Here is a 24,437-nt window from a genome sequence, read left to right as displayed (position 1 = left end):
GGTTTTTACTGCAGTGTCCACTCGTATCTCCACAAATTCATTAAGTACTGTATGTTTACAAAGTGTGTTTCGAGACTCTGATTTTGTAATTCCATATTTTTACGACTTCAGCATAGAATGCATCTGACGACTTCACTCTGTTTCCCTAATAGTCACTGTTGAGTATCCGACCATATTTTGTAGCCAAATGATCTATCCGATGGTTTACCAGAATTCAACGTACATTCTTATCCTTAATCTCTAACTCCGTTGGTTCCATGTTGATAAACTCTATATAATAATTGTATAACAACACGGTATGTTCATTAATGGATTGAACAGGTTTGCTGAATTCACAAGATTGTTGAATTTGCAAGTGCACATCGCCTGATGTTATTTTTAATGCTTAGTATTTAAATATCCTGTTTCTTTTATCTTCCATCATCCAGAAATATCAAATTACTCATTCCATCAAGTAGTCTTGCACCTGCAGCTAACTTCTGCCAATTTGTAGCAGATTTCCATCACTCGGACTATCCATTTCCACTTTCGAATAGTTTGATTTCAATAATCATACCTTGCAATGTCTTTTTTATTATATACACATCGCCTGATATTATAATTAATACTTCTTCAATTTCTTATGTTACAATCTAGAATTTTCAAAGGATTAGACACAAGAAAACATTGTCTTTTAAGTCGTAGGGCTTCTTTACATCTATCCGCGCAGTCGAAAAATCATTTCCATTATTCTTGGTAATCTCCCAATTAATAATTTCCATTTTCTTGGCATTCTGACATATTCCTTTAGTGCTAATTATGATATTCTATATAGTCTAATAATTTTATGCTGACAGAGTTTGTAACCAAGTTGTATATAACGTTTCGTTTTTCCGATATAAAAGGAAACCTTTATATTCACATAAATTTCCGACAAGAATTTATTATTAAAACAAAATCAATTTGAACTAAAGTTACACTATTTAATTAAGATTTTCACTCCTTATTGTTGGAAATCACTCTCCTCCTTTTAGGAGGAAAATTTGTTATAGTTCCTTACTCTTCTTGCTCTTTATCTCTTTAGCCGGACAAAATTGTTATATGTCCCATAGCTTCAATTAACGTTTCCCAAAGGCATACCTTTTCTACAAATTAGTTGATAGAAGAGGCGTATTCTTTACCAGATACCTTCATCCCATGCTTGTGTTCAATTAATATACTTTTGAGAGTATTTTCAGTACAACAAATTGGATGTCAGTTCTTGTTGTTTTTTAAATGGTTACTCTATCCATGTAATATTTAAAGCATTTTGTGACAACTCCATCTCACGTCTAAACCACCATAATGGTTTTCACCTGTACTTCATAGAGTATCGAAAGTTGATTTGCCAGTAGATCATATTTGTGGAATTTTCGACTTCGACTTGTTTGAGGCGGTCTTGCAATGTAGGCCCACCTCGTCAGCACGTGCGTGTATCAAATTGCTATTGGAATCAACTCAATTTGTTCTTACGAGAGGAGAGTTCGGCATTTTGGCTTGTTTTGCGATTTTTGTTAGAAATTCTCAGACACGGAATATCATTTCCTATAAAATAATAATTTAAAAATCCCCGAACAAAGTGAATTGACGGTCTCCGAGCTGTCGAAGCTGATAGAAACGAGTTTCAGCTTGACTTTAAGTTCATTTGGGTTATTCGTCAGAGAGGGAAGTTGGAAACCCACAAAGGTTTCGAAGGCACTGACATTCTGAATGAGTTCTACAGTGGAGACAACTGTATGTCTAGAGTGATTGGAAACCTTAATGTTTTATAACAATTCGTTGTGGACTTTTGTTTTCTGTTTTGGAAAATATGCTGTCACCGCATTGTGAAAAACCATGCAATACGAGCAACCAAACGCGTTTAGTCAAAATCACGATAGTAGCGCAACACGCGACGCCATTCGACAGTAGCGTGGTGTGACGTATAATAGCACTTTATGAAAAAGATGTGTACATACGGAGGCTACTTAAGATGTTCGGATGAATATCGAATGATTGAACAAATTCTTTAAGATAAAACGATCCCAATTCTGAACAAACGCAATAAATTCCGGCTCTTGCAAAAAGCAAAAGAATTCAAAATAATCGTCTAGTATATGTAAAAATATTTTTAGGTTCGTTTTACGACTATGTTATGAATTTTATGTTATGAATTTCATTTATGTAATTCAATTTTTGATTAAAGTCTGGCTTCCAACACTATACAGGAATAAATAAAAAAATGGGATGATTCATGCTCGTGACCGAAGGCTTGTTAACGTTTCCGACGGAGTAAGCCTAACAGGTAAGTATAGAGGTGAGGATGTTTATATTCCATGAATTCCGATAATTTATGATGAATTACCATTTAGATTTAAAAGTCTGCAATTTCCTTTGAGGATGAGTTTTGCAATGACAATAAACAAGGCCCAGGGACAGTCATTAAAGGTAGTTGGGTTATTTTTAGAGAGTGAGTGCTTTTCACATGGACAGCTGTATGTGGGATGCTCGAGGGTAGGCAGAAGAGAAAATTTATTCATATATGCCAAGGAAGGACGGACGACAAACATCGTTTATCAACAGGCGATAGAATAAGGTTACATTAAACCAGGTAGTTTTATACATCTACATAAACTTATAGTTGTTTGATGAAACAGGCCCTCCGCAGGAGCTAGGTCGCGGTGAGCGAAGCGAGCTGCTGAGCTAGTGAATTATATAAAATCAAAATTAAGGAACAAAATTACCGATTCGAATTTGGAATCTAACCTCAGATTAAAATTAACGACTTACGACCCAGACATTAACCAACTCTCCAAAGAAATAAGGAATCAAATTTCTCATTAATGTGTCTAATCAATTTAATTTTTTAAAATGAATTCTTAATTATTTTTTTAAATTAATGTCTATTTAATTTTATGAATTTAAATTTTTGACAAGTGATTAAAGGTGGCTCTTCAATTTTTCGAAATTTCCAAAAATGTTCAAAATTGGCTCTTCTCCAAAAGTATTTGCCGACCCCTGTGCTAGAGCGAACTAACGACAGCTGTCTCCTTCTTTCTTATGCTGACAATATTGTCATTGTTGCTAAAGAAAGATTTTATGAAAATTCATCCCAAAGGGTACAAGGAATACTTAATTCATTAACTGTTTGGTTTAAACAACTACGACTGGAAGTATTGCTCACAAAGTCTTTTGTAACCTTATTCACCACTTGCAAACAACACTATTCGAGAAGACCTTTAATCACAATTAACAAGGAGACAATACCTATACGGTCCCGCCAACGATCCTGAGTGACCTTTTATCAAGGACTCAAATTTGCAAAACATGTCGAATACCGGGTCACTGCGGCGTACTGGGTCAATACTGAGATATAGGAAATGTTGAACAGAAATATAAAAACATACGAACAATCTGAATTAGAAATAAAAAAAGCTCATTTGCCAGAATTACTAATGACGAATTAATTAAAATATTTTAGCAGACTAAAACTGACATCGATTAGCTTTTTACTTGTAATTTAATAGTAAAGTACAAGTGGCCGCATGGCCATATGGACAGAGTATTATAAACATATCATAGCAAAAATAAATGCGAACCGTCGATATAAAAGCGGCCTTCAGTGGTTGCGGGGCATAAAAAGGAAAAGCCTCTTTTTTAACACCAAAGCTAAAAAAATTAACTAAAAAATTTAACTTAATAACTGAACAATATAAACACTAAAACTTTTTGTTACACATACAAATTACATATTTTTCCAAATTTTCCGCTAGAAAATTTTAATTGGATTTTAGAAAACTCTATCTTAGAAAAACATCTTTCAGAGAACAGGTGTCTCTTGTGCTGGCAGTCTAACCCTGAAACTCGACAGTGACGAACACGTACTCGATGACTCAGCTACCCATGCTATAAGTTGATAGTCATTGACAATTTTCTAATAATAAATCAAACATTGCGATCTTTTTTAGTATAACTATGCATGACTTGAGTGGTCAGTCGATCATAAATAGAAGCCACGCTGTCACAAACGGGGAACATAGATAAGAAACATTTATTTTAATATCTGAGCAGAATCAAACGTCACTGAGGATGGAAAAATGTTGAACAGAATTTTTTAGAATTAACTAATGATTGACGAATTAATTAAAATATTGTAGCAGACTAAAACAGACATTGATTAGCTTTATTGCGTATAATTTAAAGTAAAATACCTATGGCCATATGGCCATATGGGTAAGAGTTTATAATACCTGCTTTCATGCGACTGTAAAATGCTACAGTTAAAGAAAAACAGATTATGAAACAAATATGACAAAGAGACATAAATGCAACCACTGGGGGTCGCATGGGGCATAAAAAGGAAAAGCCTCTTTTTTAATACCAAAAAATTTAATTGGCATGGAAAGTTTATATTTTCAAATTTCAATTAAACAAACTGAAAAGTTCCTTCGCAAGCTCGGAGCCAAAATCTCAATGCGCACCCATGATCCTCGGGAGGCGGACTGGCTAATGCAACGGTTCTCGATCGCCATTATCCGGTGAAACAGTTTGGCAATCCGCAGGCTACATATATATCATAAGCATAATACTAACTAAATTATTTGTTGCTCCGCGGAAACTGCCACTCGATACGCAGTGCGGCGACTTTGAGCTGACCTCCAGGCTCTTTATAAACTCGTGTTAACTTTTTCATATTTTCTTTTTTAATAAATTAGATCTGATAAAAAAAAATTATTTGTTGAATTAAACAAATTTAATTCAAAATTGCAAAGAAATAGAAATATAGCATTTTTAATGTTTGATTAGGTGATATTATTTGAAAAAAATAAATTCTGTTTGAAGAGGATATAGTACAGGATATTTTACATTTTCCTAAATTACCTCAATATTTGGAAGAAAATAGTTGAACTATAAATAAAACTTATTTTAAAAATGAATTTTCCAATGACAGGTTCAAAATGAATGTTTAAATATTAAAATTTTTAAGGATTTTAGAAAAGAAAGGGCAACTCTATCGTTCATTATAAACCCTCTATGTGCTAAAGTCAGCACTTTAAATTTATTGCCATTTTTGTACACTTATATCTGTGAAAAAGTTTTTCGCACATGAATTATATAAAATCGAAATTTAGGAAAAAATTACAGATTCGAATCTGGAGTCTGACCTCAAGTTAAAATTAACGGGTTACGAACCAGACATTAGCCAACTCACCAGAGAAATGAGAAATCACATTTTTCATTAATAAGTCTAATGGAAAATGATTAGTTTATTACAAACAAAGAATTCGGTCAAGTGTGGAAGCTTCATGGACGGGAAGCCGACGCGATCGAGAAAAAATTAGAGCGTACTATAAGTCGAATTAATTTTATTTTTTTAAATGAATGTCTAATTAATTTTATGAATTTGAATTTTTGATTTGAACAAGTGGTAAAAGGAGGCTCTTCAGTTTTTCAAAATTTCCAAAAAAGTTCAAAATTCGCACTTTTCCAAAAGTATTTGCCGACCCCTGGAGTAGGGTTTCTTTGGAGAAATAAGCTTGAAGATTTCAACACTGATCCCGAAAATAATATGGTTCAACGGCGTGGCGTGTTGAGCAATTATCGTGATATTGATTAAAACGCGTTTTGTTGCTCGTAGTGCAGGTTGCTTACATGCGCGTGACATGATACCATAGATTTGAAACAAATTTAGAAAGATAAAACTTACAACCTTGTTGTGTTTTTAAATAACCACTCCAAGGATGTGGTTAAGTCAACATTTTGTTCTTCCATACATTACAAAAACCGAACGTGGCACTTTACAATTGATATTCTTAAGCAAATATTTTATTTGAGCATTTTTAATAAACTCAACATCTATATTCTCAAGTTGAGAATTGCGTACTTGGAGGAGAGAAATCCTGCAATTGTAGCTAAGTACCATTTATTTATTTTACGAAATTGCTTTTCAATCTAAAAGATCTCTTATTTGCTACGCTCTTTTCAGTGTTTTGCTGTTCCAGAGAGACTCCGCCATTGACCACCTTATCCGTACTTGTATTCAAAACATATGCAAATACCCCTTCGACAATAGGCTGCTTCACAATTTAATTTCGTGTGCTCTGGAGGCTAAATCTGCTGCTAAAAAGGCTGAAGATTTAAAGCTATGCAAATATTCTGCCCTTTCGGATGAATTTTTCGTGGTACCGATTGCAATGGAGACGTCGGGTACTTTTGGTCCAAAGACGGAAAAGTTTCTCCGCAAGCACGGGCCCAAAATCTCCATTCGCACTCACGAGGTGGACTGGCTTTTTCAGCGGTTATCGATCGCCGTTATCCAGGGGAACAGTTTGGCGATCCGCCAGGTTCTGGCCCTCCCTTCGATTAATCTTTTATCATTTTTGCTTGAACTAAAAAAATTAATAAAACTTATATTTAAAAAAGAAAAGCCCGATGCGGGACTCGAACCCACGACCCTGGGATTAAGAGTCCCATGCTCTACCGACTGAGCTAATCGGGCTTGTTGTTTTTATTTTTTATTCTTAATACACATTTCTCATATTCCACTTTGATTATGGTTAGACCCACTTTAAACCTGATATTGTATAGATATAGACTACCCAGAAATATATTGCTTTCAGCACATTCTATTTCTTCGTTATTTACAATAACTCTCATTTAACAATAAATTAAGTTGAATATCACAAGTCGTTAACAAAGCCAAACATCGTTTCTTGGAGATTGCAGAGCAGGTGAAGGACAGGGATTCGTGGTGGAATTTGATTAGTAAAATCGCCAATGCCAAATCGGCTGAATATGGTTTAATTTAACTTTCATTGACTATTAGAGAAACTGCATTTATTTTCATTTTACTTCACATTTTTTCAAGAACAAGAAATATTTTCGAACGATTATGCTTTCTAATACTCTCTTCAAATTTGCTTTTCAGATATATTAAAACTTTTTTGATTTTAATAAGGTCTATTTATTTTTGTGAATGTAGAGGAAATCGCATCCAAGTTGAGACTATTGATAAAACCTTACCCTAGTGAGTAAACTGCAATTCACTAGCTACACTGACATTTAGTTCGTCATATTAGAAGAAATAATACTTTTGAGATCAGTCACTATATAGAGGTTGCGTCTTGCTAACGACTTTGTTGATTTTCGATATCAACATGGATTTGCTAACGACTTCTGTAAATCTAAGGAGATAATACAGCTCATAACCAGTGTTCCCTCTAAGCTGCGCGCGTGCGCGGCCGCGCAGCAGTTTGCACCTTGCTGCGCAGCGAAATTTTTTTCTGCGCAGTAGAAAGTATAATATTAAAAATTGCTATTTTTTTTAATTTTTTATATGAATTTATATATTCTTATTTTCATTTCAAAACGAAAACGTGTCTATAATATTGATATGAGACTTAAGAAAAATTCTCCTTCTTTTAAGCCGGAATGGTTGATAGAGTACGTCGAAACCTTAACACCAGATTCAAAAATTCCCCAACATGTGCAACTGGGTGATATTTTTAGTTTTTTTCCGAAGACTGCGGAGTTGTTTGTAAAATATGTGGCGACGCTAAAGCGACTTGTGATTTTGCGAGTGGAAAAACCTGGGATATATGGAAATTGGATTATCTGAAGAGACATATTACCCATAAAATTCATTCAGATTCAATAATAAAATTAAGAAGAATTCGAGCAGGAACTGGAATCAGCTGCTTGCTCACAGAGTCTAAGGATGACCGACAGATGAGATTCAAAATGAGTGATCGTGCACGAAGTAAAATTGAAAAAGTGAAAATTCTCATTGACAATGTTATTTTGGCTCTCTCCATGAATGCTTCATTACTTTCTGTTATGAATATACATGATCATATGGCAAAATATGTAGAACTTCCTGATAGCTGGCGAAGTAAAAATTATGCATTTGAGTTTGTTGAATGCATCGACTACGTGGTCAAAGAGATATGTATGCAGAAATTAGAGAGTCTCGGTTCCATACACTCATTGTGGACGAAAGCACAGATATATCCGTAACCAAAATGCTTATTATATATATTAAATATCGTCCTACGGGGACAAATTATCACAAAACAGTTTTTGCTAGCATAATGAAACTTACAAGTTGTGACAGTAAATCTATTTTCATTGCAATCAAGAAATTCTACATGACAAACAATCTTGATTTTCAAAAGATGGTAATGTTTACATCAGATGGGGCATCCGTTATGCTAGGGAGAAGAAATGGCGTGGCATCACTGATCCGTGCTGAGGTTCCTCATCTTACTGAACAACATTGCGTCGTTCACAGACAAGATCTAGGGATCGATGATGCATGGAAAAAAAATAATCTTGTGAAAAATATTGAAATATTACTCCGGACTGTTTATACTGTTTTCAGTCGATCAAGTATAAAAAAAGCTGCATTTCAGGACCTGGCTAATGTTGTTGTTGAAGATGTCGTTTCATTTAAGCCACTAAATGAAGTGAGATGGATGTCTCGGCATTTTGCTGTTAAAGCTTTGATAAAAAACTACACAATTTTAATTTTCGGCGACAATGCTTCCCAGGACTGTCGCAAACCCGGGTTCCGCCAGTGCGCTGGCTGAAGAGACAAAGATGACGAAATACCGGTGTATTTCGGACGCTTTTGAGTTTGCCCCCCTCGCCTTCGAAACCTCTGGAATCGTCGGAAAGGCTGCGACTCAACTCCTCACCGCCATTGGTAGAAAAATCTCCACAAAAACAAACGACCGGAGGGAGACGAGCTGGCTGTTCCAGCGAATCTCGGTTGCTGTGCTCCGCGGAAACTGCCACTCAATACGCAGCGCGGCATCGTTGAGCTGACCCTCAGGCCCTCGACAATTCCCTTAGCCACCCAATTGCTTACTTTTTTCTTTCTAGTACCATTTTAATTGAATATTTCAAGAAACAGGTTGAAGATGATAATGATCCGATTGCAAAATATTGCTTAAAACAACTTCAAAATCCTCTTATTCATGTTGCTTTAACTGTCTTAAATGAAATTTTGGCTGAATTAGCAGATTTGTGCACAGTTTTACAAAGAAGCTGTATATCGACCATAGAAGCTGTACAGTTTGCCAGAGCAAAAATTTCGAAGCTGAAATCTCAATATTTGGATGGAAATGAAATTTACTGGAGTGACAGTGTGAAGATGTTGTTATCAACAACTGGTTATGGAGATACAAATACAGATGAAATCCTATGCTTTATCGAGCATGTTTATCTGCATTTACAAGAAAGATTTCCAGCTGACGAATTAAGAGAATGGGTAGCATTTGACACTCAAGCAATTCAAAATCAGACAAACTTTGAATTTGGAAAAGAGGAGATAATTAAATTAGCGAAAAATATGAAAATTTACTCTCTTCAGAAGTCCCACTCATAAAACTGCAGTCGGAATATACAGATCTCAAGTTATTTTAAAAGAAAAACTGCACTCTGGTGCTTTGAAAACATTTGAAGATGTAATTTACTATATACTAGCGGAGAAAAAATTTTCAGCCACTGCAACATTTGTGGATATTTGTGGCACATTTCAAGCGTCGAGTGCTGATGCTGAACGTGGATTTAGTTTGATGAACTGTATCAAAACTAAACTACGTAATAGACTTGAGATTGACCATTTGGAGATGATCATGCGAATCAAGTTCTATTTAACAAGTGGGAATACAGTGGATCTTGATCGAGTATACAAATTTTGGATACAAATAAAAACAGAAGAGAATATCCAATTGACTAGACCTATTTTTTTAACCATTGGTTTTTTAATTGTAAATTTTCCCCCCCCAAAAATTTTTTGCACACGTCACTTTATAACGCTGCACAATGCAATGTGCCCAGCGCGCATAGCTACCACTCGCTTAGAGGGAACACTGCTCATAACCCGTATCAATTTTTATGAATTGATCTGTCTATTCTGATATTCATTTTATAAATTGTGTGGTAATTCATGTGTAAATGTTAATTTTATCAAAAGAAATTGTCTCAAGAAAAATCGAAAATGTTCTGTCGAATTCTTAAAAGAGATAGTAAACCATTTTAATAGTTTGTTTTTTTCATAAATACACTAAACTTATCTTAAATATGAATTTTCGAAAACAAGTAATAGATTACGTGATCTAAATACGGTTTCTTATTTCACTTTTATTGATAATCTGATTGAAAGACAATTGAAAACAAAAAAAACCGTACGCTAAACTAAATCTGAACAGCTGAACTCATTTAAAATGTGAATTGAAATGATTGATATCAATACTTGTGAGTGCTTAAACAGAAAGTGATTGATTATAAATAGTATTACGAAAATTATCCGTCAAGGAAAAAACATCAATTTATCAAGCATTTATTATTTATAATACAGTCGATCTCTAGCTGGAAAAAAATGTTCCAAAAATTGAGGTTGTTCAAAAAAATTGAGGTTTTAACACTATAAATTTAATATTTTAATTAATGTAAAAAAGTCCTAAAAATCATTCGTTGTTGAAAAATAATCATCCCTTGTATTTCCACATACATAGTTTTTGTTCAAACTACTAAATAAACTTTGTCTGAAGCATGTCAACAAATCTAAAGGAGCAATTTCAGTTCTAGAACTGATTCTTCCAATTCAGTAATTTTTTTACTTTTATTTTGAATACCATTATTAAAATTTTTTAATTTTTGTTTTTTTCCATACTTTCCAAACCTTCTATAACTTTTTTATCACTTCCATCAAAATATTATCAGAAACAAGGGATGCGTCAGAAACTTCACTATTTAAGGTTTTAAAAATGTTGTCAGTTTTTTTGAAAATTTAAACTATTGTTCGCAGGGATTATGTACAGTATATTTATTTTTGTATTCAAGCTACGTGCCAATGCTTGTTTCATTCTTGCAAGTAAGTACTTTTTTCGTAACTAACAGGCATAATGATTTAGCATAAAGCTTTTGTATCTGAAAATAATTAATTTTTTGAAGCCTAGAAATAAAAAAGTAATAAATTTAGTTCCAAATCAGGTTTGTATTCAAAAGGAATTATTTATTTGTAGCAGAAATCCTACAAAGCATATCAAAAACTGAAGTGTTTCAAAAATTTTTGACAAAGTTAACACATATAAAAATTAGAATGTAAATATGATATCTACAAGTGACTTAAAAAGACGGGGGCCAAATATGTCTGACCTCTGCATGGAGCGACTGAGGAATATATTCCAAATACTCTTCCAACAAATCTGAAAATATAAAATAACAATACAATCAGGCTGATCATTCCACACACGACCAAGACAACTTGTACTATCAATATCCCGAACACAAAAAGCAGTCAACAAAGCATGAGCCTTCCTCTGGAGACTGCCAAATAAAACTAACTCAAATATACGAAGAATATGATGTCGTCAGCATTGCGGGATTCCCAAGAAGACATGACTTGTACTTGCCCAGTTCAGGACAGACGACTCCCTCCAGAAAGAAACGAGCAAAAAAGCATTTCCGTTCAAATCCTTGAGGGAACACAGTCTCCACAACACCAAGTGGCCAAATACCTCTCAATAACAAAAAACACAAACCAAAAGTGCATTCTCGGTGACAGAATACAGTTCCAGCTTCGAATACAGGACAGGGAACATCCTTGGGGGGAGAGAAAGAACATAGGCCGGGCACACAATGAGGAACATATGCCATGTTGATAGAACAGACATCTGCAATATTCACCATCTCTTACCCTTCATATAAAGCCGAGTAGTCTCTTCCACATTCAGAAACAGGACGAACGGAGGCTGGTCGTCAGCAAGAAGTGAGGAGGGATGAATATACAGTCTGTCCTCGAACAGGGGACACTCGTAGTAATGAGGACATGGCTTTCCACCACTTTCCGACATGTGGTTATTCACATATACTTTTCTTCTGTAATATTATGATATATACCGAGCAATGTGATCAGGATAACTCGATATTAACAGTTGAGTCATCAAATCCACTTGTTCTCCACTCATTGATGATAAAATTCCCCCATTTGACCCCAATTGACGTCGTAATTTTCCGCTCTCAACAGCAGCCTTATATCGAAGTCCATACTCCGTGCAAACGTCCCGAATATCACGTCGACTCATCTCCTCCATCACGCCCAACAACAACTGAAGATCCCCCAAACTATTTCCTGCCAAAAGTTTTCTTTTCCCAATTATTATGTGATCTCTGCAGGCTTCGACTAGTTCGGGGACTGAACAAGCAGCAGTAAAGGCCATTGCAGATTCGAGGAGTCCGTTTTTTGATGCATGAACCAATATTTTGCTCAATCTGGGGTGTAAGGGATAGGCGCTCATTGCTTCTCCCAATTTTGTAATTTTTGTTTCGGTTTTTGTCGACTGTTCGAGAGCTCCCAACTGGAGTAACAACTTTTCTGCGGATTTGAAAGACTCAATGTCCGGGACCGTCGGAAACGGAAACTGAGGAATGTCGGAGACCTTCATTTTCTTAACAAACAAGTCAGGATTATACAAAACATACCTTTAGCAGTAAAACCACATCCTCAATGCACGTCCGTCGAATTTCCGGCTCGGAAAACTCGGAAAAGTCAGAAAAAACAGCAGAAGAATACAATCGGTAACAATACCCCGACGCAACTCGACCAGCTCTTCCTGCCCTTTGTCTCGCCGAGGCCTGGGATATCCAATCTATGCGGAATGTCCCCACACCACTCCGCGGATCCACCAATCTCTTTTTTTCCTTTCCAGTGTCCACGACGTAGCGCACATTCGGGATTGTCACGGAGGTTTCCGCAATATTTGTGCTGACTATACACAGGCGACAACCCTCCCTCGGTCTCTGGAATACCTTCCGTTGTTCGGCCTGAGGGAGCACGGAATAAAACGGAAGAACAGACAGAATCTCACAGGTTTCTTCCCCGGCCTCCTATTTGATAACTAACAGGTGTTACAGAAGAGGTTTCTTCCTCGAGGCACAGCGAAGGGGGAATGCTAGGAGTACTTAGCAGTTTTAAATCAACTCTGGAATGTGGACGTCCCCCTTTCCCTTGCGGAATCGGTCTCTGGCTACCTTCAAATCCTCAAAAAAGTCATTTTCGTTTTTTTTCTTTGGATCATTAGAGTTTTTGTGACGGAATGTTGCACGGAGTTTGCTACAAAGTTTTTTTACTTCGTCCCTTCCAGTGACAAACACTAAGATTGTCCCCATTGGCAATTTCCGATGGATTTGACAGACCTTCTCAGTCGGAAACACATTAGTACTTTTTTGTATGCTGCTTCCAAGTACTCATCAGGTGTCCTCTTTAGGAATCGAGACGTTATTTCATATTGCCGACTCTTTATCTAAAATGGAGTAATGAAACGCCGAAATAACCTCAATTACTGGAGGCGGCTGTGAAAACAAATTCCTGTTCTCTACAAATTGATCGACGTTCATTGTAGCTGACATTATCACCAGTTTCAACGCATTTCCATTCTAAAATAGCGTCATGATGTGTGCCACAAGAGGGCTAATTACCATGTTCCTATATCGAACAATTCTGGAGAGAAACCCGATGAGGATGTCGCTGTTCACACTCCTTTCGTGTGCTTCGTCGATTACAATTACAGAATATTTGGAGAGCAGTAAATCCTATTTTTGTTATTTTAATTAATAAAAACCATTTGGAGCTCTCGGATAAGGACACCGTCGGTTACAAACTTAATCTTTGTCTTTTCAGTTACATTTCCTTCATAACGTATTTTGTAGGAAATGACACTGCAGATGCATCACACATGAAATACTCAGTCGACAGATTCATTTCGAATGCCACCCTTTCAGATAATGTCCTTGCAGCCACTCGGCGAGGTTCAGTGACAACTATGGACTGGTCGTCCCTAATATATTATTACTAAACATTACTACCGTGCATAGCCAGCCTCGTACAGGAATTGGGGTATTTGTGTACTCTTACCTGAACCAGTCTCTCCACAAATTATTACTACGTCGTTGTTCCTCACTGTACTCATTATAGACGCCTCCTCTGACAATATAGGCAGTTTATACCGTCCTTCCTACAAAATCATTAAAACAATCAAAATAAGGTTACGGAAGTTTCAGTTATACCACAAAGAGCAAACAAAAACATATATAGATGCGCACGCCACAAAGAGCAATATTATTAAACCTGCACATCTGGATCCCTCGACAACTGAATAATGAACTCGTTGTCTTGCGGAACAGTCGTTATTCGCGATTTAGGACACTCTGGTTCGCAAATGATGGGGATTGGAAGGTCGGATTGACTTAGAGGAGCGGGAATTGGTTTCTGAATGTCCATTTGCGGACATGTATCCGATCCAGATGAGTAATCCGACGTGTTTGTGCTACTTATGGAACAACAATCTTCTTCGATAACAATTTTTGGCTCAATATTTTTTTCCTCCTTTTTATAGGATTACATGACAATTCAGTGCAAGGTGTCTCATTAGTTGAGGTACTGTGTTTGAATATTAATGACTGTACTTTGTATATTTGTGGGTGTTGAGAGAAACTGATGAAATGAGAGATTGGGAAAGCTCAGTAGGAGCTTTCACTTGGCTAAGGGAATCAAGCAATTCTTTACGCTGTGTATTGAGGATAAAATGGGGTATACTTTATATTTTTTGTCTCTGCGTACGACTATATCCTTTAAACGTTTGGCTTCTTTTTTTATTAGTTTATTGGACTTTTCTTTGATATTTTTAGCTTTATTTATTTTTCGAGTCATTTTGCACGCAAGTAGATTAACGTGGATAGTACATTTTAAATATTTATTAAAATAATTAAAAATAATACAGAAAAATAAACTATTCAAAAACTCATTGGAATAAATTCATATTTCGATCAATGCACGGCCATTTTTATTCATCCTTTTAAAATAAGCAGAATTCAGGTCTACCTGAAGGAAAATCAAATTTGTAATCATTTTTTGTATAATTATAAAGTGTCTTTAACGTGATTCATAAAAAATCCATAAAAATTTCTTCTAATTTGTCGGCTAATTCTCTTCCACTTTTGTTCAGTATGTTCCTGGTTAATTCATATTTTGAATATATGTTTACTACAGATGTTAACTAAGAAAAATGATCATTTTGATCCTTAAATCTACAATAATAATTGATAAACTTTAAACCTTTTAATATAAATTAAATCGACTTGAAACCTTTCATTAGGTAAATCAGTGAAAATATGGCTCAAATCGTCATACTGTTTTAGTGGCACAGCAGACTTGCATATATTGGATTCACTTACGATTTGACGAATGATGTTTCGTTTGATTACAAACAATCTCCTTCTGCAAACTGCATCCACAATGGTTTGCTTTGTGGATTTCTTGAGCATTGATTTTCACCTTTTCTGTGCTTGTTAAAGCTATAACGAGTCTGTGAAATCGACTAGTATTTCGCAGATATAGCTTTTCTTTAATAAGAATAAAATTTTTAGTTTTCTTTTTAGTCGGAATTATTAACTTTTGAAATATCCGCGTCTTGACCTTCAAGAACGGATTTCAGTAGAGTCTGCATCATCTTTAAAAAAACATCCTCATTTGGGCTATTAGGCTAACATAATTATTTTAACGTGGATTATTATTTGATAGTGAACTGTGAGTGTTTTGAAGCTGTCATGCTATCAGTCTCGGCTCGGTTTTACTCTCGGCTCGCGACATATTATTTCTCTTTGATAAATAAAACTTTTTTAATCTACATCGAGTTTATCTAAGACACAGAAAGGCTATTAAATAAATACTGCTCAATTTCTATTTCAACAGTTGGATTGCCATCAGAGTTGAATATTATGGGCGATAAAATTTATAACACTCATTTTTATTTTATTTAACAAAACAAACAAAATTCAACTCAAAGTCTTTCATAAAACCATTTCCTTGACAAAATAAACCTTAAGCAACCCATTTTCCCCAGTTCATTTTTATTTTTCTCCTATTTCAAGAATCATCGAGTCTTGAAGCATATTAATCCCCTAAATACTATATTTGTATCTATGGACATAGCAACGACTTTTGTCTCAATTTTTCAAAACCTTTTTAAAAAATCTAAGCACAAAGATTTATTCAAAAGTAAAACTCTGACAAATTCCTTTTGGAATAAGAAGTGAGGAATGTCGCGTAAACCAATAGGGTTGTATTGCAACTATGCTGTGTAAACGCCCCTCGTGGGTATCATAAGGTTTTTCTCCAATTACATATCAGATGGATTCGTTTTACAACTCACAATCTTGCATCGAGGAGGATATTCATGAACATTCAAAGTCTTACATAGGACACGAATTCCTCCAGTTCACAACTCACAATCTAGCATCGAAGAGGATATTCATGAACCCTCAAAAAGTTCACAAAATTTTAAAGCGTCGTGAATGAACGATTTTTTAACAAATGTTCTTTAGTTTTTCTTTTTTGACTCGACTGTCCTGTTTTACATCTCTGACTTTCCCGTGGATATGAGAGTGCCATCCATGCCACCAAAAATTTTGAGAAAGGTACCACTATCAAACCACACGTGCTACCAAACTCAAAATAAAAAACAAAGCCTTAGAAGAGACTATTTAAAAGCCTCCAATCAACCCCCGTGAGCCAAAAAGATATCCTTTCAACAAAAACTAATAAGCTCTAATTTTTTATTGTGTAATGAACTAATGTAACAAGGTTATAGAGTTAATCGACATCGTCCAAATCAGGAACAACACTCCCTGCAGACTGCCCTTCCCCACCCATCAAATTGCCGAACAACATGTCTACAAAATGACCAATGGACTCACCCATCATATTCTTCGGTCTCCCGGGAGAAGACAGGCCAAAATAGATCTGCCCAATCCTGTCAAAGTACTGCTGGTAGTCAGGATCCCGACTCAACTCGACACTATACTTTGCCCGCAGGACAGAAAATGCCTTCGAGTCGTTCCTAAATCATAATTCTGACCAAAAAACTCCAACATCTCAATAGCGCGGAATAAAAAATGAAGTAGATTAAAAAGTGGGAATTTATAAGGAAAGACACCTCCCAACTTTGGATGAACTTCCAAATAGTGCAAAAAAGTGTCTTCCGCTGTACTTTTTAGACTCATGCAGAGTTGTCTGAGAGGTGACTGCTAGCTGCTTACTGTAGGACGGCCTGAGCCACCAACAAGTCGACTTCCCCACTCAATCCATTGGAAATGTGGAAATCGGCCAAAAAATTAGCAGTTTTTTGGCTATTTGAGGAGTGAAGAAAATGAAATCTCGTTTTTTGGTAATTTTTTTCTGGAATAATAAAAATAAATGACCGAGAAAGAACATATCACCAACAAGCTCGTGGATTCTCGGGGAGCCGTGACTCGGCTCCTCTTTGTAGAGAGAACTCCACTTAATCAGTCTGGACACGAATTCCTCACGTTTTGTGTGCCTCATGAGACTGAGAATAGTCCTAATGTCCTCTGAAATTCATTTTTTGTGGAAAACCAATTTTGTTTTGAGGAATCGATTCGATTTGTGGTACTGATTTGGAAAGGTTTTCAATGTATAACATGGCTAGGTCAATTCCGAGCATTTGCTGGTCTTTTTTTAGTAGTTCCATGGCTGCTTTGTAGATTATCGGCTCGACTTGTATGAACATTAATTTGGTCTTGTATCTTTAGTATTTATGCATATTTTATTACCTTAAATAAATTGTTTTATATAATTGGTGAGCTTCGTAGTATTTGAATGCATTTAGACTACTTTCTGCCTCCCTAATTATGGAATCACAAAGCATAGAAAATGTGGTATCTCAAGACTATTATTTATATAAAATGTAAATATATATTGTGAAAAAATATAATCGTTCTTTCAAAAATGCTATTTATTTTTATTATAATTTTTTAATATTAAATAAAAAAATTATCATATCAATAAATTAAAATATTACGACTCGAAATTGCGTATAATTTAATTAATGTATATTTTATAATATTTAAAATTTAATTAATTTGACAATAAAATATTTAATTCCGAATTTAATGTTTGTTTCTCCTCTAAGTCATCTTTCTCCTTCAGTTTTTGACAGTGAGAACGGAAATGTCAAACCTTGGAGTCTTTTTCTTTCTTTTTCAAACATGACTCGTCCCCCACTTTCTTTCCGTGACCTCGCTCTGAGAATAAAAAACAACGTCAAAGACTTTATAGGAAACTATGCAGTAGTCGCCTTCATTTTGGCTACTTTTATACTGTTAAACACATTTTTAAATATTATTTTAGCATTTCCCGCCCTCTGGTACTCATAGCAGTGACCTCTTATCTTATTGCATGCTTCTACGTCTCTATACTGATAAAGACTGGGACTGTCAAATGTGTTGATTATTTGTGCTTTATTTTAGGCGGAATATCCTATTTTGGTGCTTATTTGATATTGTGTGCTGCATTCATTCCGCTGTTTTATTATTTGACGGTGGACGGGGTCTTTTATTGTTATCTCCTTGTGACTTTTGTGGTGATTAGTATTCACGCAATGGTTTATCTTAATGTCAATATATCGAGACATTTTATTGATATGGAAAATATTTGAATAAATGTTTTATTTTTACATGTTTCTAAGCCGTTTTAATCGATTTTAGGCATGATCAGACAAAAACTTTACAGATAATTTATTTATAATGATTAGTCTATTAACATAATTGACAGACCAGTTTACTTAATATTTGACCTATTTTTGTATGGTTTGAAAGGAAGGAAATGTGATCAAATTTATTTCCCAGTTCCTAGATTATTAAATTTTACATAGGATAATTAAAAGGAAATTTTTTAAATCAAAGTTAAAAAATGAAATGAAATTGTAATCGAGCGTGAGCAAAAAATAGTAAACCGTCTTATTGCGAAAAAAAAGGATCTACCAGGTCAATAGAAACTTTAAGGACGCGAAGTTACAGTCTGAACTTGATCCTCTGGATATATTTTTGTACAAATTAGTTAAGTAAGAAGTTTTCGAGCTGTTTTAATTCCTAAAAAATTACTGCTGATTTTGTAATATTAAATTATGGTGTTCAAATATAAAGTGGCACTCGCTAGGACTGGAAATCCCAGAGGATCAGTATAAGCAATTTGTTTGGGACGAAGTCCGCCTACAATCCCGAATCCTATCTTTACGTTAATCTCTCGACCAACACCGCTTGGCCTGCTTTAAGACGGCATGTCACCCTCACAGCGGAGCCTGGTAAATGCCACTCCACTGCCGAGCATTGGGACCTTCTGACAGCGAGTCCGTACGGACTGGAATTTGTTACGTCTCGGTCTTCGCCTATGCGAGCCACATGTCTGCCGCTGTGGCGCGAAAATCTGTCGCTTTGGATTGCACACTCTATCGTGCAGACGCAGTGCTGGCCGCATCCCGCGTCACGCCGCTCTTAACGACCTTATCAGGAGAGCCCTGGAAGTCGCCGGAATCCCCTCCCTGCTTGAACCCACTGGGATCGATCGGGGGGACGGAAAAAGGCCTGACGGGATAACTGTGTTTCCTTTCAACAGGGGGAAGCCTCTCACCTGGGATGCCACGTGTGTGGACTCTTTCTCGCCTCAGAACCTGGTGATGTCCGCCTCCGCACCTGGAATGCAAAAAGATGCGGAAGTACTCCTCACTTACGGAGAAGTTCCAATCCTTCCATTCGCGGTTGAGACTTCCGGTTCCTTGGGCAGTAAGGCAATCAGCTTCGTTCAGGAGATCGGGTCCCGCATGTCTGCTATCACAGGCGACGCCCGCGAATTGAGATGGTTTTTCGAGCGGATATCCCTTGCGATAGTACGCTCTAATTCTTTCTCGATCGCGTCGGCTTCCCGCCCATGAAGCTTTTATTAATTAACTTGTAATTAAATACTTATTACTCTGTTAAAAAAAAAAAACTTTGATAACAAAAAAAAAATATAGAAAACAAAATATTTAGATTTTAGAAATAATGTAAAAATTATTTTTTATACTATGAAATGTAAAAACTGCATGTGACTGTTGCAACTATTTACAATGCTCAAGCCACATGTTAACATAATCTTTAACTAATTCGTGGTCAATGATTCCTTTCTTTTGTTTGATTTTTACAGTTTATGTTTTCATTTGGCAGTATCTTAAAAATAATTTTTTAAGTATTTTTTTGATTTCTTCAAATAGTTAAATCGTATTATCAAGATTGTAAAACATTTTAGACAATTTTTATAAATTGTCTTATTTCAGTAAAATCTATTTAATTTGGAGACTTGCTGATATTCGTTTCAGGGTTTCTATATAAATATAAGCCCTCTGTAAAAGTTTAGCCCAATAAGTTAGATATATTGTAACACTCTTCCGTCAAAAATCATCGCGAATACCCAATAACAGTCAAAATACAAAACTACCCAAACAAGTTTGGGATTACTTAATTAGTTGTGAATTTTTTATTTTTAAATCACGTAATTCTGAGGTAAAATAAAAAAAATATTCGGTATAGTCAAAAAATTAATCTAAATAAGGAGTCTTGTGACATTTGTTGACATGCAGTGTTTAAAATTTATTTTAATTCCAAATAAAAAATTCATTTAAATCGAACGACCGTTTTCAAATCGAAGAGGCCGTGCTATTTGAATAGCACTTCAGATTGTATTTACAATTCGGAGTATCCGCGTAGTTTTAGAACATTCACATTACTTACATTGAGTCAAACAATTCAAACTGAAAAATGTCTGAGCTGTTTCAAGCAGATCCTCTATAATCAGTAGTATTCCACGCGTAGGACCTTGATTTTAAATAGTTCATAAATCTCATATGAGCAAAACTTTTTTATTCAATTTATTACCACAAACTTGTGTTTCACGTCCTTTTTGGAGATTACTTGAGCCAACTTTTACGCAAATAAATATCTTAATTGAGAGACAATAAAGATATTAGTGTAATAGAGCTACGTCATTAGCCCAACCGATTTCTGTTTGAATTTTCGCACATTAGTACATAATAAAATTACACATTTCAAAAAGTGGTAAAAGTTTAAAAATTTTGATAAATTTTAATAATGCGATAAACCTCATACACACTCACTATAAACTAGCGAGTTGTCAATAATCAAATTCATTAGTAAGACAAAAAATCTGCCAAAACCTTAAAATTTTGAGGGGCCTCTTTATTAAAAAGAAATCAAACGACATAATGATAGTTATTATTCTCCTTATTTGAAATATATAAAAGAGATTGCGTCTTCTTTTTTATATTATTGGTCATTTTATTGATAAAAATATTTTTGAATTGATTCAAGGAATCTAAACACAGAAGAATTTGTGCTAAAAAGCATTGACACGAATTACAAATTTTACCCACGTTTCAATACACGGTCAACGCCTATAACTGAGTAGGAAGCTTTTCCGACTCCACAGTGCTTTAAGAAATGTTCAACTAGGGGACCAGTCAGAGCTTTGTCTGCACACGAAGGGGATTCATTGTGGGCATTGAGACAATAGGTGTCATTTTTACAGCCCATTAGTTATTAAATGTACTTTTTTATCATCATAAATACTTTGATCACTTTTTTATTGTTTATATTTACAGATAACTGACAAAAACAATGAAACCTGAAATATGTAAATTAAATATTAGTTTATTTAAATTTGTATAAATACAAAAATTAAATAAAATAAAAACACTTAAATTTTTCTTTGTCCAAATGAGCGGCGTTGTGGTCTGTGACACCGGAACTGGGGTTAGTCACCACAATAAAATTTCAGTATATAAAATGCGGGTTATCCCCTTCAAATATTCCCACATTCAACTTTCCCTGCGTAGTAGGCCGTCCTGCAATCCGAGCAGACGTAAAAGGCCAAGTCCAAAACATCAACGTAACTCAAAAACCCCTAAAATAGGACCTTATGTTCGGCTGGGATGCCAGCAGACTGAGATCTCACTTAACTCTTAACTACCCCATGGAATGTGGGCATGTCCGTGACTGGGAGGACATCCGTCTGGTCTACGAATACGCATTTGGGCCCGAGTGTCTCAACATTGACTGTCCTCAGTACAAAATTATGCTCACCGAACCCCCGGGATCTCCATTAAAAAACCGCGAAAACACCGTTGAGGTCAAAATAGCGGAATTTGTTAATTTCTAAGATGATGTTCGAGCAATTTGGATTCCGTGGACTCTACATAGGTCTGCAGGCCATAATGACATTGTTCTCCCAGGGTGTTCTTTATTAATGATGTCAGGCAAATATACGGGGATTGTCCTGGATTCGGGGGACGGAGTGACTCACGTGTGCCCTGTGTATGAAGGATATTCCCTCCCGAGGGCTATTGACCGACTGAATGTGGCAGGAAGGAATGTTTCATCCCATCTAATCAAGTTGTTGCAACTACGTGGATACAACATTGACAATTCTGCGGATTTCCAGACTATTGCCGAAATGAAGGAAGCTGTGTGTTATGTGGCGGGGGATTTGTCCAAAGAACTTAAATTAGCCCGGGAAACTACAGTAGTTTTAGAGAAATTTACAGTAATCTTTTGATAATATAAAAGTTGCCTGATGGACGGAGGATTTCGGTGGAAGAGGAGCGGTTCATGGCCACGGAAATTCTTTTCCATCCAGAAATTATTGACATTGAGAAGAAAGGACTACCAGAACTTGTTTTCGAGTCAATTCAGGTTTGTTGTTCAATTGAGTCGGAAATGTGACATTGACATTCGATCTGACTTGTATCGTGATATCTACCTCTCCGGGGGGACCACTATGTTCCCTGGTCTTCCGAGCCGACTGGAGACAGACATCAAGAATCTCTACTCCAGTCTGGTGCTGTCGACTGATCAAAAAAACATAGTTGGTTTTTTGAGTGGAATGACAGAAATGTGCGATTAACATAAATGATCCTCCCTATCGGAAGCATTTGGTGTATCAGGGGGCGTCTGTACTGGCGAGTGTGCTTAGGGATCAGGATTCGGCATGGATGACCAAGACTAACTATGCGGAGAACGGACCCTCGTATATTCATAAGTTATTGGGCGGTTAACAGGATGGGTGTTGCTTAATTTTCTAAACTAATATATTTTCAATATTTTGTAGTTTTTTTGTTTTTTGTGATAGTTTATAGACAATTAGAAGAGGAAGTTATTGTTTCGATTATGTTTTATAGTGAGAAAATAAGTATTGAGAAGATTGCAATTCTAGATTTTTCAAAAACAATTTTATTTTGAATCATAAAATTCAACAAAGAAAAAGGACAGCCTTTTTGGGTTGAATTGCAAAACAGTTTTTGCGGAAGATAGCTAATGAGACACGCTGGATATAGATTCGATTATTCATTCTCTTTTCGTCGCACCTCTCAGTTAAGGTTGGCATTGTAATACATTTTTACCCAATTGTTTAAATGAGTTGTTTTAATACAATAAAACATCAGAAAATCTGTTAATTTTGTCATTTCACTCACAGCGGAGTGTTGCTAGTTCGCTACGAAAATAGTCCACTCTATAGTACAATGTCTTTGGCTTATCACGAGGGTATCAGCCGAACTGTCGTTCAAATATTGAAAACTAAATCATTGAATATAATTCAAGGGAAATAAATAAGTATTATTTATTGATTAAAAAAACCTACCATGACATGTGATTATTTCTTGAAATTTTGGTTTTTTTGATATTTTTAATTTTTGCAAAAAAGAAATAGTTTTATTTTAATGGTCTTCAAATAATGAATGACATATCTTAATTCTTTAAACTTAGTGTTGTAGTTTTTACTGTTTAACCTTACCCTTTTGATTTTAGCCTCACGGAAGCAATTTTAACTTTTCGTCGGCTTCTGAAGTAAATGTCTGTCGTTGAGGGATAATGAGTTAAGAAATAATTGTCAGAATTTATTCTTTTTATCAAATACGGTTGATTTTAAGTTAATAAATAACTTTTGAGAGTTTATCTTAAACTGTAGTCATAAAATTATTGATTAATCCATACATTTCTAAAATAATGACGAATATTAAATTTTTTTGATTTTTCTTTTGACTTTGTACACAACCTTCTTCCCTTAGAATCCAGTAAGGCCAGATTAGACGCTTGTCAATTTGAAAAGAAGATTCTGAGTTCTTCTTCAGCTTTACTTTTTTTTCTTGTAGAAAGGACGAAAAGTTCACTTGTATACTTTCCATAGTTTTTCGCAAGACGACAGATCGTAAGCCCTCGTTTTTTTTTATTTCTTGCCAATTGAGCTGGCCCTTGTAGTAAGTAAACACAATACCGTCACATATAAGTGCCAAGCGAATTATCTCAACGTTTTCTTTATGAATAATACCCAGTTTGCTTGCTAACGGGTCGTATTTGTTCATTTTCTCCACTCTTACCTGTTTCAAGCGACTCTGGGAAGTTCTTTTAATCTCAAAAAGAGTAATCGTTTTTCTAATTTTGTCATTGACAAAGTAAGTAGAAACAACAGTTTTAATTGTTGTATCTATTTTTATTTCGAAAAATTTATTGGTTACAATAGATTAGACTAG

The 24,437-nt window shown here is 35.4% G+C and overlaps 1 non-coding gene and 1 pseudogene across 1 annotated transcript; both read right to left on the bottom strand.

Moving 5' to 3' along the window:
• Positions 1 to 6,423: 6,423 nt before the first annotated feature.
• Positions 6,424 to 6,496, bottom strand: Trnak-cuu. Its single transcript has one exon. It is a non-coding gene; the product is annotated as a tRNA-Lys (tRNA).
• Positions 6,497 to 11,374: 4,878 nt separating this feature from the next.
• Positions 11,375 to 14,284, bottom strand: LOC115228743 (annotated as a pseudogene).
• Between the last annotated feature and the right edge of the window lie 10,153 nt (positions 14,285 to 24,437).

The sequence above is a fragment of the Octopus sinensis genome, unplaced genomic scaffold, assembly GCF_006345805.1.
Source record: "Octopus sinensis unplaced genomic scaffold, ASM634580v1 Contig10964, whole genome shotgun sequence".
Lineage (NCBI taxonomy): Eukaryota > Metazoa > Mollusca > Cephalopoda > Octopoda > Octopodidae > Octopus > Octopus sinensis.
The sequence above is the reverse complement of the archived record's forward strand: the minus strand, read 5'-3'. Positions and strand labels throughout refer to the sequence as shown.